The sequence below is a fragment of the Numida meleagris genome, chromosome 20 (genome assembly GCF_002078875.1).
Source record: "Numida meleagris isolate 19003 breed g44 Domestic line chromosome 20, NumMel1.0, whole genome shotgun sequence".
Lineage (NCBI taxonomy): Eukaryota > Metazoa > Chordata > Aves > Galliformes > Numididae > Numida > Numida meleagris.
In genome coordinates this window covers 357,007-375,433 of record NC_034428.1, presented here as the reverse complement: position 1 = coordinate 375,433, position 18,427 = coordinate 357,007, and the positions used below count along the sequence as shown (strand labels likewise).

The following is an 18,427-nucleotide window of genomic DNA, read 5'->3' as shown; positions in this document are numbered from 1 at the left end:
GGAATTGAATTTGTGCCCATTAAAACTAAATTAGCGCTGCCTGGAATTTTAAGTAGGCTCTGGCAGAGCAGCCCATTAACTCTATCGGAGCAGTTTCTGGAGATCCTGTCTCTGAGCCGGGTACACAGTTGACACTGGAAACTACTGCCAAAGGATATTTGCATGTTCTTGATGGTAATTGGAGAGCTGACATCAGAGATGATGCGTTACGGTTTCTGAAAGCAGTCAGTGTGGCAGGGAGCTAGGTTTAGCTTCGTAAAAGGTGTGGTGTAAAACTGTAACCAAATTACTTCACAGTTCCTTCGTTTTAGCACTGCGCTGTCTTTCATCTTTTCCCAGTTCCTCTTTTTGCATCTTTATTCCTGGCCTCAGCTCCCTTATTCCAGTCACCTCATTTCTTCTGAGCTGAATGGCAAAACACAGCAGCTGTGACCTACGCTAAAGGTCCACCAAATGCATTATGCAGAAAACTAAACATAGTTTTGGAGAAAATCCTCTTAAGTTAAAGAATACTTTGTTGTGTTCATTTTTACTTAAAATTTCTTTTCTGCTGTTCATTGCTCAGCTGGCATTTGTTGTACGTTCAGCGTCAGCACTGGAAGTTCTCTGAAATGAAGGTATAATTTCCAGGCCAGGTGCCAGGTGCACTGAGCAGCCCCACGCAGCCCCTGGGTCCCCACGTGCCAGTCACTGTGCAGCAGCCGTGGGCTTTGCCCGTCATTGCTGCTCTCCCATGGGCTTCTCTGGCTGCCTACCCCCCCACCCTTGTCCCCATCCCAGCCATCAAAGGCCCATGTTGGGTTGTTCGTTCCTCTCCTGGAAAGCATTCAGGAACGGGGTGGCTGTGCCAGCTCGGGCAGCACTCCTTGCCCAGCAGCTCTGTGCATAGGTAGACGCTAGATGTAGGATTTTCCATTAAAATCATCACTTTTGTTCAAGAGTCTTTAATGAGAAGAGACCAAATACACCTGAATGAAGCAGCACATCTTGATTACAAAGTGTAGAATTCAATTTAAAGCAAATTCTTCCTTGAAAAAAACCCGCGTGTTCAACCAGCCAAAGATAGAGCACAGTTTATAAGACAAAGCTTGGCTGCCTGTTCCCAGTAGCAGCCAGGATCCCCAGTTTCTATTGGATTATATATTGGATGTTCTTCATGATTATTAAATAAGTGAATGGAGCATCACACTGGTGTTCTTCCAATGTTCCATCCTTCTCAGCAGTCCTTGCTCCAGACATTTCCCAGGCACGCTTCCATCAGGCCCTCGTGCTGGCTTTATTTTGCTTGGCTCTGTGCATGGGTCCATACATCAGCAAAATAACCGGGCAACGTCCTCGTTTGAGCCCTGAGAAATGGGTCAGCAGCATATAGAGGCAGCCATCCGTTCTTTTTAATTTCTTTGCCAAATCTGGTCTTCCCTGTTCCTGGAATGTCCGAAGAAGTGTTGTGCAGGGCAGGTGTGGGCCTGGTGCAGAGGTGCTGGAGCCCCACTCCCGCTGCTAGGCTGTGGGGCAGAGGCTGGGAGCCGGCGCTGGGACACAGAGCAGCACAAAACAGAATGCTCCAGGATTTGATGTAAAGTGGCCAACATGACTCCCATGTAATTGCTTTGAATCCAATTAATGCTGCCTGAGTAGATGTTAGGAATTATAAAGAGGAATAAAGAGTCTGAGCTTGTCACTGAAACTATGATAATATTCCTTCAAAGGAGGCATATTTGCAAACATTATTAATTACCTGGGGAACAGTTCAGTGTTTAAACTGAATTAAGGGGGAATGCTTTTTTGTGATTTTGGATTTGATTGAGAGATTGCAGTACCCTCAAATAATGGAGCCTTTCTTTGTTATAGACCTGCCAGCAAAATTCAGAGTTTGTCTGCACCAAGTCCCCCACCCCCAAAACCAATTTACCAAAAAGGATATTATGCAATGAATTACCTGGGGCCAAAAGAGCTTTCAGAAATGTTTAGCACAGGCTCCTCTAATCAGAAAAACACAGGAGTGTGTAGCTAAAATCCAGCTGTCTCGATTTGGATGAACATTGGGCTTTAGGATGAGTTAGAGCCTTCTTGGTTTTGATTATTCTTGAGGTTGCTTTGTGGGGATCTGTAAGGCCACTGCAAGAAGGGAACACTGAGCTGGGAGAGGTGGTGGAGACGTGGATCTGACAGCCACCACAAGGCCCTCCTCAGCTGCAGGTTGTGCCCTGGAGCTCATTGCTCTTGGACTAGACAACCTTTAAGAATCCCTTCCAACTCCAGTGATACTACAATAAAATAGCATGGTGTTTTCTGCTTGGAGAGGGCAGAGACCTCCAGCTTTGCAGGGACCTCCACACCTGAATGGGTTTAGAGCTCTAATTGCTCTGATACAGAGCCCAGCTGTGGGACTCTTTTTATAAACCCTGACCTTGGTTCACATGCAGCTCTGAATGGGAGGCTTAGCAGCTCTGATGTCCTTTACTTTGGAGTGTGGGCTTGGTGTCTCTATGTGAGGCTGATGAAGGGCTTTTTCTTAAAGAAATGAGGCCTTTCTTTAACAGTAACATTAGTTCTCATGCAAGCTGCATTTGAAGATGCTCTAAGAAGGTATTTGCTGCTTTGTTCAGCTGTGAGCTGATGATGTGGCTGGAAAGGATTTCAGGGAACTTAGCGTGAAAATAACATCTTCCTTTGGCCGTTGAGTTGCTGCTGTCACTAAAAGGTAAATTTCATTTTAATTCTAAGGTGGTAAAAAAGGCAGCAAGTTGGGTAGTGTTTCTAGCTGTGTGTGAGGAGCCTGCAATAATGTTCCCTGAATTGCTAAGCAACTGTGGCCCATTTGCTCACATGGAGCAAATTGAAACATTGATTTATCTATTTGTTTTGCAACTAACGCTAGGGCTTCATTACTCCCTTCCCTTGGGGCATACTCCCACATGCTCTGACTGGAAATTAACTCTTCTTACCAAAAAATGTGTGTTGGCTTTCTTCTTCATTTAGAAGAAAAATCCAGAGGCGTAATGTCATGCTTCCTAGCTGTGTTTGTGTGTGGCTATTGGCCATTTCAGGGGGAAAACATGGAGCCTGCCTGCCTGCCTTGGGCTGCTAAGTGATGGTATTGCAGGTCTGATCCAGGATGTCATTTGAGCTTCACATGCCATCTATAGGTCTGTGATGTATGCTGCTTGTAGCTGTACCACAGCCAATTATTGGGAGATTCACTATTAGTTGCTGTCAGAAAGGTGAATTCATCAGCAATACAGACAGAAACTTTAAATGCTTCTCAAATACAAGTGAGAAAGTGAAGTGACATCCCCCAAAGCTAGCAAACAGCAGGTGACCAGGGGAATGCAAGTATTAAGCAGAAATCTGCTCAAGAAGAGCCAGATCTTGTGCAGAGTTGCCACCCATGTACAAACTTCTGTGCCATGGAGGTAAAACACAGCAGCCTTACTCTTGCAAAACTGTGTAAATGCTTGGTCGCAGCAATGAGGTGTTGCTTCCCAGCACTGCGCTCGTCAGACACACGCAAACCCAGATTAGTGAAGCAGGATTACTTTTATGTGCAAGTAAGCGTGGTCACAGCACAACTCTTGCTTCTTTAGTGAGTCTGTAGGTTATCCTGCAGCTTGATGGAGTGAAGCCCTAAGATTTGAACTGTGATTTGCTGCGCATGGGAACCTCCAGTTTCAACTCTGGAGCCTGCTTCCCAGGTGGAGGGCTGCGTGGCTGTGGCTTCCCCGCTGTGGTCTGGCAGGGAGGTCTGTGGTGGTGAGAGACCATTTCTCTACGGGAGCTTTCAACATTTTTCCTTCTGAGGAAGGAAAGTTCTCTGCACTTTGTGCAGCCACAGCCCTCTGCCCACGTGTGTCTGCCCGTGTGCATGCGCTGCAGCGTTGTGCTGGCTCTCCCAGGTAGGCACAGCATCTCTGAGCAGTTTTGTGTGAGCCATGCAGGAGGTCTCCTAATTCCAGGATGCCCCTCTTCTCCTACACCACCCTCCTATATCCAAATGATCTTAATGAGGTGATCTGTTAGCCCATTGCTTGTGATATAGATTCCTTGGGTCAGTTTGTGCCCAGAATCTGGATGCTTCTCCATTGGTGGCTGATGTTTTCCATAGGCAGACGGGAAACAGATAATAGCAAATCTATAGCCAAACTGATTTTGCTTGAACTGAGGCTGTGAGTTGTGGCAGCTGTAGCATCCTCTTCTCATAGGAACTGAAGCTGGGGCTCTCTCACAGCTGCTCCAAATGCCATTTTGCTGCACAAAGGTATTTTTAATTGTCATCTGGACTTGGATCTTAGCTCCAGAAATACTTAAGGCAAAATAGCTTCAGGACTTGTTTTTTCCTTTTCCCTTAGAAACATAATAGCTGAACTTTTCTGCATCTGTGCTATTTCACCCATCTCTCAAAGTGAAGCTCACAGCTCCCCAAGCTCACAATGCAAAGTATAACTTCTGTTCTGTGTTTCTGAGAGCCTGTGCCACGCACAAGCTGCAATCCCACAAGTAACTAGTCTTGGTCTGGGCTTTTCTGTGCCTTTCAGGTACCTTTGCTCCTTGAAACTTCTCCTTTAGGCTTAAAGGAAATGCAAATAGACAGGAAATCTGAATAGAAGGAGAGAAAATGCATCAGGTTTGAGGATTCTGGTGTAACAAATTAGGTAATAGAGGCAATTGATTTGATTGGAACTTCCACCATGTCAACAAACAAAAGGAAATATTTGTTCATTAAGCCAGAACTATGTACATGATGATTTTTTCTTTAAAATTCATGTAAGTGCTGCTCATCCTGAGGTTTCCTTTTAGACTAGCTGTGCAATCAAGCTTCTAGGCTGTGCTTCAAATAGCCATTCCTCACATGCAAGATGCATTATTAACGTGCACTTAAGCAAAACCCAGCAAATGGCTCCCCTTCTCAGAGCTGGCTGCCTCTGCTTGTATCAAAGACAGCTAGCTGCTAAAATAAAGGAAGTAAAATACAAGGTTATTTAAGGCTCAGTTAACTGTCTACTGTTCACTGTACCTCGATGTAAAAATGATATAAGAAAGCAAAGGTGCCGCATTTCTTGGTTCATCTGGGAATTTTAAGAGACCAGTGCGTAGTTCTTCTGTGAAGCTGGTGTGACGTGATCTGAAGAACATGTTATCCAGTGACTAATTGATGTCTGGTACCCCCATTTGAATGTGTCAGAGTTAGGGAGGGCGGGACATCGTGGTCCGGGACTGGGGCTGTGCCATGCTTGGAGCTCTCAGCTGAGGCATCCAGCGACACCTGCAAGGAGTTACGGGTCATTGTCGTTCTGTATTCAATCAAAACACGTAGACAATTATTAGTTGGAGTTATTTAAGTGAAAACAGAGCTGTTCTCATAGCTTTACAGGCAGTCATGTTGTCACAAAGGGAGATTTTGGCAAAAACGTTACAATCTTAGGAGGACCACCACGGTCAGCTGGCAATCCTGAGGAACCTCCTGACAGTGCAAACAAGGCTTCAGCACTGCCTGAGTATGGCCTTGTACCTCGTAGAAGAGGTGAGCTTGCTTCTTGCCTGTCACGTTACTTTGAAGAAACATCAGTTATTCCATAACAGAAATTAATAACCCATATTCTATTTGATGTTATGTTCTGTTAGTACATGAGTATTACATGTGCTGCGTATCCCAGGGCAGCTCTTATGAGTTGATAAATGGTGACATGCTTCTGTTTGCTTTCCTTTCCCATGAGGATGTGTCAGTGCTGGTGGAGATGCTCTAATCCCTTTGTGCTTTGGTCACAGCATCCAGGATCCCATCTGCCCCGAAGGCGCTTCCCAGAGCCACGCAGTGAAACACACACCTCCCTGTGCAGTGTGTACATCTGGCAGTTGTCATGTGCTCTTCCTCTTCTCAAAAAAAAAAAAAGAGAAAAACAAAAACATGAGCAGAAAGCTGGACTGGTTTTCCATCACGTTGAGTCTGTTATCTGTTAATTCCAGCTGCGAAACCAGGGCAAGGAATGTACATCAGTGCTGTGCTCCTCCTAAATCACAATCAAGCTTAAATTCTTTTTATTCTTCACTGTAAACCTGTCCTACAGTGGGTTAGTGGATCAGAGCAGGTTTGCTCTGTATTATTTATAGGTTGTTTCCTTCTGGATCTTGCTGCTTGGCTGGATGCTGCTAAAGAGGACTCCATGTTCCAGCAGTCTTTCTTTGCTGTAACTTTTAAACTATTTTTGTCCATAGGAATCCCATCTCCCTGGTTCCTCTCTCTGCTAAAATCAGCACACTGGTACTGATGAAATGCTTTCAGGGTGTGCAATGCCAAGATCTAACTATGATGAAGAACGCCATACTGTTTTGTTAGTGTGCGAGCCCAGCAGCGCTGCAGCCCCGGCTCTGCCTGTGCAGAACAGGCAGCCACCCAGCACAGACATCATCCTGCTCTTCTCCCAGGGCCAGCGGGACGTACTGCAGCATAAAGGCTATTTTCCTCTGCCAAGAGGATGGCCTGAGTACTGCTACAAAGCAAAGCACTGCTCCCCTTTGAGCCAAGTAGCCATTGGGGCACAGAAACATTTGCAGCAGAAGCAATAGACAGCTCTGGCTATGAAGGAGTTTGAATTCCGCAGGCTCTAGTGTCCAAACCATGCCTCTCAGCAGTGCATGGCAGGGGTTCTCAGGATGTCTAAGGAGCTGAGGATTCTTCCTAATTTTATTCCCAGGTGTGACAGGCAGGGGAGGGCTGCGTCAGTTGCGGATCCCCACTTGTTTTGGATGGCTCGGTGTGAGGCAGCACAGCTCCTCCCAGCCCACAGCTGAGCACCTGCAGAGCACAGAGGCAGTGCGCGCTCGGCTGCACGTAGAAAGTCATCCTGTGAGAGGCCTGTGGGTGGACGTTGAGCAAAAATTAACACATCAGCCCTATGAATGCTGCTTTTGCGCTCCATATGCACGTGCCTCATAGCTGGGGTATTGGAGGTAGGCTGGTTTTGATACAAGGGTTCTCTTTTTGAGGAGATAACTTTGAATAACACATCGCGATGCTGTGTGAAGTCAGAGTGGCCGATATCGCCAGTTCTACTAATGTTTGAGAACATGGCAGATGTTGATATTTTCTGGAGATAAACCACAAAAAATTGGGAAAACATTCTAAAACTGCAGCCCAAGTTCCTGCTCTCTTATCTCTGTATGAGTGTTCTCAAGCATTAGTGCTAAAGCACTGCCCGGAGCAGCCATGGCTGTCATGCTGTCCCCAGTGCCCTCAGAGCTGGGCGGGAAATGGCTGCCCCGGCACTGAAGCTCAGAGTGCTGGGTCGGGCTGTGCTCTGCGCTCCTCAGGCCTTCCGTTGTGCCGGACAGGGGTTGGATTCTGATCTCCTTCTGCCCACTCTGCATCTCCAAGGTGCAGGTTCAGGCTGCCTGGCTGAGGCTGCCTGTTCTGCCGAGCAGCAGTTGGAGGATAAAGGCTTTCAGATCTGATGGCTTTTGGTTATCAGACAGCAAGGTAATAGCTAACACTCAGTGCAAAGCCTAAATCTGGCCTATGAAAATAAATGAGTTCTTTCTAAAGTGCTCCAGTGCTGAGACGCATCTAAATCAGATTATTCGGCATGGGGTGGTTCTCTGCCACTGGGCTAGGAGCTTCCCTTAAACATTAACTCTGTGCGATGCCTGAGCTGAATACCCTTCAGAGCTATTTAAGATGTTCTCTTTTCCATTTTGGTGATATCTTTCTAAATTGTACATTAAACTTAGCAGGGTGAGTAATGCATCACAGCTTCCCCATGTCAGGCTTAATGTTACTTACTCAGCTGCAGCTTCATGTTTACGGGGAGGAGGCGAATGCAATCCCTCCTCCATTTATCCATGGGCTGTGTGCTGGGGGGAGCAACCCTGGGTCCCCCCAGGCTGCTGAGGCACTCTGTGCTCCAATACATGTTCAGCTCTGTCTCCTCTTCACCAAGAGCTCGTTAGCTGTGTGCTCTATGGCATGACTTTGGGTCTGAGAGTGGAGTGCTGCCTCTGACAAAGGCAACACTGCTTTGTAACACCAAGACATACCATGCTCTGATGTCTGTGAAAGGGTTTTCCAGGTGAAAGATACCTGGAAAATGGTGTTTTCCATCAAAACCATGCTGCTTTTCTGTAGAGTTTGGGTGCTTTGCTGATTCTGTGTGCTAGTAAATCAGCCAAACCATCCAAAGAAGTTCAGATGCCTCCCCAAAAGGCAGCACAAAGGCAGAATGTTCACAGCGATTTATCAGCGCTGACTTGTAGGTAACGAGGGACCAGTCGGATAGCTTCTGTGATTTGAGGTGCTCCAGGAAAAACAGGTAATTTGCTACTCCTCCTTGCCAATAGGTCCGAAGACTGATAGTATTTGGTTAAGTGCAGCTTTAAAATTGAAAACCAAGCAATTTTATTTCAGTGGCTTTTCAGCATGTTGTGCAGCAAGAGATAGCTATAAAGAAATGCATCTGTTTCACATGCTGTCTGTAATGCCAAGGCATTTTTTGGTGAAATTGCTAGGTTTTGTTGTAATTCTGTTCTCATTTCTCCCCTCAGATAAACAGTACTGTGTCTTTAGGTGCTGATGACAAGGCTCTTTCTGGAACTGCTGTATTTCTTCTGAAATGTTGACGTTACCCAGGGAAGACAAAAAAAAAAAAAATAGTTTGCTTTTCTCTCTCTCCGTCTCTTGTCTTACACTACTTCTTGCATTTCCTTTAAGTAACTTGCTCCCAGGAAACCCGTGAGAGTATCCATCCATGCTGCCACTGCCTTTAGCTCCATGGGTCTTATTTGGACTCCCGCACTTGATCTCCCTGTTTCTTTGGCCAACCCAGGCACCTAACATGCAGATAGTCTGCACTACTGGTGCTGTTTCCAGCTGTCCTTCTACAGTGTTCTATTTTGTTTGGTTCTGACGTATATACAAATAACTTGATGCATTCAGCAGGTTGCAGCTGTACTCCTGAGTCCTCCTTCCACTGTTTTTTTTTCTCTGCCTTTGTTACAGGTATCAGTAAGCAGGTGTGATGGTTGGCATTGCTCTTTTAATACACTCACATGTCTTTAGCACCTGAGTGTTTGTTTCTGAGCAGCAGTCAGCTTTTTCATGCTCTCACCTCCTTATGTTTACACTTCTATAGCAAAACGCTGTATGTTTTCAGCAAAATTAATCAGTATAATTATATGTGATTTCCAATGTCAGGTTCAGCTGAAGCACTCATTTAGGGCGGTGATTAGCCCTGCCAGGAGCAGCAAGGATGGAGAACTTACCTGTGCCTAAAACTTTGAAATACGCCATTTATACTCTATTCATAAATTGAATATTTCCTCCAAGCCACCACCTCCAACCAATTTGAACAGAAAATTGAATAGAAACTAATTGGCAGCGCACCTTGTTTGTTATAGATTGCCTCTTTGCTGCTGTTGGCAGTGGCTGCCGTTATTCAGATGGCAGGAGGGGGCTGAGCTAGATGTGGGTATTTATTAACGAGACCTCTGAACCTTTACTTGGCTTCAGCAAATCCTTTCAGCCATGCAGCTTTTCAGAGCGTTTTAAGGACGTTTAGCTCCAAGCAATTAATATGCAATTTTAGCTCTTTAGAAAGTGTGGTTGTATAGAAACAAAGTTCCTGCCTGGTGTTCAAAAAGAAAAAAGTTCAGATCAATTAAAACAATTTACTTTGTTGGTAATGATTACAGACTGTTGTAATTTATAGGTAAATAAGTGACTTCAAAAGCTCATTCATTCAGTGAGTGTACAGAGGAAATGTTAACAAGCTCTGGGATGGATTAAGTCTCGAGTTTGGTAACAGACTGCAAAACATCTAGAGTAGGCTCACCACACAGATTTAAGGATTCCAACTTTCAGCAAGTAATTAAAGCTTCTAATCAGGTTTTCTGCATTCAGAGGGATGCAGAGAATGAGAGCAATCACCTGTAGAATTTAACAGTTTGGAAAAAAAAAAACAACCAAAAAACAGGATGTCCCTGCTGGTTTTAAGGTCTCATTTACCCTATAGACAAGTCTGATGCAACTTCAGTTTGCCTGCGTGGTAAAAGAGGCTGTCACATGCCAGGGACAGCTAAATCTGTCAAGCTCCACACCGTTTTCCTTTATTAGTTTTATTGGTTTTATTGCCTGCCTTGTGCTCTGAGGGATGATGGTTGTTCAGTGACAAGAACCTGGAAAATCATTCATGCTGGCAATGCTTTCTAGATTTCATTTTTTCTTGTGTCTCTATCTTTAAAAAAAAAAAAAAAAAGAAAGAAAAGATTGAGAACTTACCTTCAAATTCTTGGGCCTGCTTTTGTTGCCACCCAAATATCACAAAATTACAATGATGTGCTCACCAGTAATCCCAATAACCCTGGTTGGTGTGCTAAATCCCTGTCATGCGGGAAGCTGTGCTTTGCTTTTCGGTGAGCAGAACTAAGATACCGCCTCCGAGATGAGATACATCCTCCCCACTTGTTTAGCCCAGGGGCAGCTAGTGGGGTGTGGGGGCTGGCAGCAGCAGGGGCTGCATTTCTGGAGCCCAGCAAGTCTGAGCTGTGTCCTGCAGGTCACCCCTCTGGTGCCTCCAGCGTGTCTAGCACTACACCAAAGAAAAGACTGCAAATGTTGAAATTGAAAGGGGAGGGAGAAAAATGTCTTGGAACTTTTTATTTTTTTCAGCCAAACAAAGGGATGTGCTGTGGTGTAAATCCACCTCATCCATCTATTTCTTCTGACCTTGCATGAGTAGCTGTGTTTTGCATTTGTTTTCCTAGTTGAATTTCCTTAGGCATGGCTGTTTTAATCACATCCAGATTGTGTGTGCCTGTCAGGAGGGAAGAACGAGCAGTGCATTTGGAAATGCACAGAGCTTGGAGTCTGGGTAACAGAGAGCATTGCTGGTCCTGGGATTTCATGGAGTCTTCTCCGTAAGCTCTTCATTCCTTGGAGTTACCACTTTCTTAGATACTACTTTAGATGCATGAATGCTTCAGCTGAAAAAACCCCTTTGATGTGTACTCACTTTCCCCAGCATTTACAAACTTAAAAGCACTTGAGTTAAACTTTAATTATTCCCATGTCTGGCACTGGATGTTCTGACTACTGCTTCTTTTTTTGGGATGTCTCGGAAGATAACAGTGTGCGTGGCTGAGATGAGCAGCACATAGGTGAGATGAATAATGCCTTGTCATGTGAACAGTCTGTGTCTGTTAGTAAAGCTTAGAGAAAAGCCACTGGGGGAGCTGAGAAGCAGAGACTGACGTCCCAGCCCTACACACCATTCTCCATCCCCAGCGCCTGGCTGGCACGAGCTCCAGCACTCCATACCTGATGAATGTGCTCTCACTGCTTAAAAATCTAATTGGTCACAGCTTCGACATCTGTCATCTGTTCAACCTGAGCCCAAGGGCTAAACAAAGCTTACCTTCTCCTGTTTAAATAACGCAGCTTTTGAGGTTATCGGTGTCCTGTCATCTGCTAGAAAGTCACCAGGCTGCTCCCATGCAGTGGATTTGAGGCTGATGTATTGTGCTGAAGGGTGACTTACTCTGCTTTAGTCGGGTTGTAGCACCCCTTCTGCTCATTGTAAATAATAATAATAACAGCATCTCTGGCAGCCAGGTTCCTTGTTCTACCTTGGGAGTTTGAAGCAGGACAGGGCTTGATATCCAGTGCAGCATTCACTTCTCACACTGTCTGGGAGCCCTTTTGCACAGTCCACCTGGGAAAGGGACTTGATTGCAGGCAAAAGGGAGTCGGGATGGAATCTCTGAGTGCAGCACTGTGAGGCATGGGCCAGAGCTGTTTGTTCACCTGGGATGTGCTGGAAGGTCTTGGTATTCCTGGAAAGGAGCACAGTGACACTAGCTTCATGAAAATGTTAATATTCCTTAGGATACGCTTCACATTAATATTGTGTCACTTGTATTCTGTGACGAGGCTTCTGTGATAAAGGAGTGTTCTAGCTCTTCCAATGAAAGAAATGCACTGAGGACCAAAACTTCCTTATCCTCACAGCTCTCAGAACCTCCTCGTGGCCCAGGTGGTACAGCTCCCTGAGGAGCTGGAAGAGTTTGCTGAGAACTGCATTCCTGCAGGCACACAGTGTCCTGCTCGCACCCCTGGGAGTTCAGCACCTGCACTGTGATCAATAGAGGGCCCGAACCATTGCTAAATGGCTGCTGGTGGTGAATTCAGATGCTGTTTTGCTTCCCTGGGACTTCAGGGGACCCCTCGGCCAGAAGCTCCAGCACACGGTGCATGCAGCAGGGTTCAGCTTATTGTGCAAGCTTGGTTCTGAATAACTTTGTAGTCCAAACTAATCAGCAAGCACAACAGGGGAATCTAGAACTAATTGTCTTCTGGGTTATTTATCTTCTTCCTTTAAAAGTAACTTCAGTGATGTTTAGTATCATTTGGAGCGTGACTCTCACTATTTAATTACAATAGTATATGCTTTCCAGGGCCCTGGGGCTTACTCCCCACCCTTGATGAAACGGGCAGATGCGTCAGGCCCACAGACAAAACTCGCTGCTGTGTGCTGTAGTGTTGTGTGATCACAAATGTTCCCTACTCCTGCAAGTGTAGCTCTCGGTGGACCATGCTGCATGGGGATGAGGAACTGGAAGCCTGTGTTGGGAATTCCACAGTGCTCCTATAGCCTAGGATGCTACACTTAGGTAATTCTTCATGTTTGCTCTCTTACATGAAATAGAAACAAAGTCTGATGAGAAAGTACTAGAGATCTTCCTAAAGGAAACCCAAAAGACCAAGAGCCAATATGATTAAAAAGGACTCTAAGTCCTTGAAAAGGAAAGATAAGGAGATAACTGCTCTCATCAACAGGTCAGAGTGGCATAACAAAGCTTTGATGAAGCTCACATTTCCTTTTAAGATTTCAAGGCATCCACTTGGGAGACTTAGAAATACGTGCAGGAAGCCCAGAGAGCTAGATTCAGTCTAACAGCCTACAGCAGGAGCTCTTAGATGCTAATCTGTTTGTTAATCTCTTCAGTCTGGGGAAATGCAAGACTTCTGAGTGATACCGAAGAAGAAAGAAGGGTGTCTAATAGTCTTTCTCTCGCGATTCAGAAGAAATTCAAGTCTGGTTCTTATTTGTCCTCGGATTCAATGCTTCCAGTCTAAATGCTCTATCAGTTCCCTGGTGGCTGCTGTGAGCCCTTTTAGGACATTGTGCCTAACAAGTCAAAGCCAGCAACTGGAAGGACTCCCACCCTGAGGGAGGAGACAGAAAGTCTTTGGCATTGCAGTTTGGCACTTCGCTGCTACCTGTCCTGGTCTTGGTCTCTGGTGGCATCTCCGATCTGAGTAGCACACCGCTGGCCTTCCTGTGCATCTTTGATTTGGACTCTTTCTTTATTTACGTGAACCTTCAACACAAGGTAAAGTTGGACTCCAAAATGGAAAACATGTACCACAAAGAAGCGCTTTGGACTCCCTGATGCTGGGGGTTACTTTTGTCTGGAAAGGTTATAAAGGCACAGCGAAACTTTCAATGAATAAACTGTTATATAACAGTGTCATAAGGGTTATGACATAGGAACAAAAATGTTGCAGGACAGTCCAAGCAAACATTAGGAAAGTGTTCTGAACATTACTGATGCTCTTCCTCTGGGAATTGTATTACCAGTCACTGATATTGAAGGTAACAAATTTAAAGAAGCTATAAATGACAGAGCCCCCAGAACCTGACCAAAGTATAAAAATAAAAAGGACTCGTTGGCTACTGTGTACCATGCGGGCAACATCGAGCATGGAATGGCATTCATCTGCCATTGCTCCGGATGGGCATCGAGGTGAGGCATCCTTTGCTGGTAGGCACGCGTGGATGGAGCTGTGTGGGGCTGGGAGTCCATGGCACCCTGTGAAATGTGGAGCTGCGTGCCTTCTTCCATCTGACACCCATACAAACCCCTGGGCAAATCCTTGTCTTACCTCTGCTTCTATGCGCTGAGACTCACGTGCTGCTGCTGCAGAGAGTATACGGTTTTGGAGGGGCAGTTGGCTTCCGAACGCTTTTGGAACATTTGCATACATGCAAAAATAGCTTTGAGCTCGATGATGCTTTAGGAGCAGCGCTGAGGGACAGCATGTCTCTGGAGGGAAAGCTTGATTGTGAGCTCTGGGTGCTTCTCCTGAGGTTTTCTCTTTTGGTATTTTGAAATGTCAGCTTCCTATTTCTTGGTCTGCCTACAACATTACCATTTAAAATATACATATATCTTCAGGTACACATTGAGCTGCTCTTAATTCATAGAAATGCATTAATATTTAAAAGTTAATAGGGTTATTTAGGCAAATGAGACCATCAGAGAAAAAAAACTGCACCATCTGCATTCAAAACAGAGTTGGAAGCTGTGCATTCTGTTGTTAAAAGCTTTGAAGGTGCTTGGTGAATGTCAGTAGAGCTTTGAAATCAAATTTTTTTATTTCAGAACTGCTATTATTGCATCTCTGGCTTGGATTAGCTGGGAAAGGGTAGGAGCTTTCTAATGCTGGGATTTCTGGAAGATGAGGAGGATGGAAGTGTTTTGAGTTCGGCTCTGTCTAAGCCTGTTTGAAATGTGGGGACTGAATTCGCATACGAAGATTGCTGTAAGAACAGAGGGAGGAGGAGCAGATCCTGTGCTTCTGGATGATGAAAATAAAGCAAAGTCCTTAGAAATGTCGGCGAAGGGATCTCTGTCTCACACGCATTCCTCATTTAATAGGGGAAATGCAGTCTGAATACAGAAGTGAATCTTCTGCAAGGTTAGAGTCTAAAAAGAAGCTGGCACTGTGCAGTCACGTTCGCTACGTAGGAATTTGTTTTTATACGCTGATGTGATAGTGGTCAGTACGAGCGTGGTGGGTTTTGGAGCTATTCCTGCGGTGCTGGAGCAGAACTTTGCTGCATATCCCAGTTCTCAGAGGTGGAACGTGAGCTGGGAAGCCCAGCCCAGCAGAAGCGTGGGGAATCCCTGCAGGTTGGCTTTCCTCCTGAGAACCTGCGCTGCCCTAACTGCAGCTGCAGCCTGGGTTTGAGCTATTTTTCCTAGAATCACAGAATGTCTTAGTTTGAAGCAGACTTCAAACATCACGGCGGAATTCTCTTGTCCCTGTCAGCTGCCCATGGAAGTTACAGCTCTGGAAGGATAATACCTGCACAATAAAAAGAAGTGCCTCTTGTTTTCTGTTGCTTTGCACTTCTGGTTGTGTGGAACCATCTTCTGTTGTACTTCGTGATAGCACAGGAGATGTTCTTCTGGAATGGCCCAGACAACCCACAAATTACTTTCTGCTGGGATCTTAGGAGGCCATGAAATTACAGCCCTGCGTTTTCTTATGTTCAAAGTGCATATTAAATAAATGTGATCCCCAGGAGAATTCAAAGGCAGCTCTTTGTATATAAAATACTTTAAAATATATCACGTTTGATGACGTGTTAGTAAGCGTTTGGGAAAACTTCCATTTTTCTAATCCAGCCCCTGCCCTGCAGTGGCTCTGTGCCCCCAGTCATTCTTTTGAGACATAAATTGTAGAGCAGTGCAATTACTTTCCTGGTTACACTTTATCTTCCCTTACCAAGGTATTAAAGAGGAACCAGGGAGCACGTTATAGAACATACAGCCCTATGAAGTCTTGATTCCCTTAAAACAATTGCAGGAAAACTCACAATTACCTGAGTGTACGAAATCATTTTTAGACTTCCCAAGCCCTTCACAGTTCGTTTCCTTGCCTGTGGACCTGCAGCTGCATCAGCCCACTGCTGGTTTCTCATCTCCGGAATCAGCTGATTTAAACAAAATATCTCCAAAGGTTTTAACGTGAGGGACTGGCAGAAGTGCTGGGATGGGAGTTCTGGGCGGTTCTGTTGGAATCTTTTCAGTTTGGCTGTTGCAATGAAAGATTAATGTATTCTAATGCATCAACCACCAGGTTGCCTTCCATTTCTGCCATCAGAAAAGGAAAACCCTCTTTATAATTTCAGAGGTGAAACCAATGGGAAGTTATAATATTTGAATTCACTCAAAACTGGCAGTTATGTAACAAATTCCAAGGATGTTGTTCTCTTTTAGTTTCTACTTTAAGCAATGGTTTTGCTCCCTTTTCTTTTTCTAGCAGGAAATACAGTTGCGAAACCTTCCCTCAGCGTGGGGGTGTTTTCCCAAATGCCGTATTTTCGGTTGTGGTCATTGGTGGGTTGGAAGGCACTGCCATTGAGATTTAGTCTTGAGCAACTGAATCTGTTGGTTCCTGTCCTTTCTTCATCCTGCCGTTATCCAGCCCTTTAGGAGCTGCACATGGTTTTCTTTGCATTTCTGCGCTGCCTGTCTGCCACAATATGAGAGCTAGAAAAGCCTTTCTTGTTTCAGCTTTGTGTTTCCGCTAACACCAAAAACAGTCATGAAAAGGGCTGGTGGAGCAAACAATAGCAGCTGATTTACTTGGTTAATTTAAATGGCACGTAGTGGGTAGCACAGGGAGGCTGCCTCTGCTCCAGCAATCGTGCTGGGAGGTCTGCAGCACCATTACATGCTATTATTACTTTCTGGATAATGTATACATTTTCACTATAACATATTTTTTCTTCTTCATTTTTCATGAGAACTGGCACTAGATTAATGGTTAAGCCATAGAAGAAAGGTAACGCCATGCCAGTCTGATTTATTGACCACTTAGTGCTGATGAAGCTGCAAACTAGAGTCAGACAGATGTTACAGCAGCATTTTTCTTTTTCAAAACTAACAGCTTTTTGTGTTTTTAACCATTTCTTGCGCTGCCTTCCGCCTGTCCTACAATGCCAGGAGTACTGGGACGAGTTCCTCCACGACCCTCAGGAGCTGGACAAGATGCCTTGGGGCTCAGCATGCCAAGCAGACTTGCCCAGTTCAGGGATAGATGGCCACAACTTTGCTTCTGATCTGGGGGAAGCCAAGTAGCTCTGCTGAGGCTCTGTGAATGAAATCATTGACAATTTTCTGACGGGCACGTTTCCAGCCTGCAGTGTCTGTCTGAGCGCTCCCTGCTGCCCAGGTGCAGTGTTTCTGAGATGCACATCCAACGCGCTGGCATGTTTCCTGCATGGCAGTTACCTTTACTATGGACAGAGCAGGTTTGGTGTACCCAGAGCAAGCCAGTTCAGCAGGGACAAGTGCGAGCCTTGAGTCAAAGTAGAATTGTGAGTAATAAGATGTCTCAGCAGTTTCTGATCTACGGGCATGCTTGCACACAGGCAAATGTGGGCACTGTGTGTAGTCAAAACAGTAATCCATAGAATCATAGGATGACTTAGGTTGGAAGGAACCTTAAAGCTCGTCCAGTTCGAACCCCTGCTGTGGGCAGGGAACCCCCACCAGACCAGACCCCATCCGACCTGGCCATGAGCAGCTCCAGGGATGGTAACGTGAGCATGCTGAGTTTACTACTGAGGACGCAGGTGTACTGGAGGCTGTTCTCCGTCTCTAGGTGTTGAGTTTTCTGTCTAGGAAGACCTACAGATAAAAGGAGGGATAAAAGAAATAATTTTGCTTTCTGGCAAATTATGGATTGAAACAGTGAGCACCAGTTAATAGGGATATATTACTGCTTCTTATACTTGCAACTTTTCTGTTAGTCTTCTGCGTCTCTTGTTCCACTGGTGGGTCTCTATAAAGAAATAGGGATTCTCTGCGGATCAGAGTTTTCAGAAATGTACAGTCTCTTAATTTATGTCAAAACACTTTAGTTTACTATGTAGAATGACCTTTTGTGAGACATGCCAATCTTGAAGTCGAGTTTTAGATATAGACACAATGAACAAACCTGTTGGCTTTGCGCTTATTTTATATGCTTTTAACATCTCCTTATATAAAGTCAAGTGCCAACCCACTGCTGTGGCCCACTTCGTTCTGCTGCAGCAGGTTGGGAAGCCTTGCCATCCTGAGTTGGTGACAAAAACTCCTGCTCCCCTGAAATCACGCCGGGGGCACATGCATAGTGCTGCACTGCGCAGCGCGTCCATGCTCTCTTCTTCAAAACTTCCCTGAGTGCACAGGGATGTCTTTCTATGAAATCTCTGAAGCGTATTACTTCTTATTACTTCATCACCTAAGTCACTAATTAAGTTAAATTAGCTGATGGAGACTATTTGGGTGTACAGGTAATCATTTTTATTATCTGGATCTTTTCTGAGTTACACATGAGGACAGTCGTGTATTGAGACTTCCCCCTGTGCCTCCCTGTCCGTGCTGCCGTGCTCGCTGTGCTCCTCGCTCGGGGCTTTCCCTGGTCAGGTGCCTCCTCGCTGGTCTCCATCTCTGGGTTTCATAAGCGAGCACTCCCATTAGCACACCCCTTGCAAGCAAATGATGGATCGTGTTCCCAGCGCTGCTCAGAATGGGGCTCTAACATAATTAATGAAACATTAGAGTTTTAATTACACCATTATCCTATTTATTTTTATAAATA

At 45.2% G+C, this 18,427-nt stretch overlaps 1 protein-coding gene across 7 annotated transcripts in view; it reads left to right on the top strand.

The window, feature by feature from the left end:
* CAMTA1 (calmodulin binding transcription activator 1) overlaps positions 1-18,427 on the top strand; it is a gene marked incomplete at its 5' end in the record, with an annotated part of 208,918 nt that overhangs the window by 145,550 nt on the left and 44,941 nt on the right.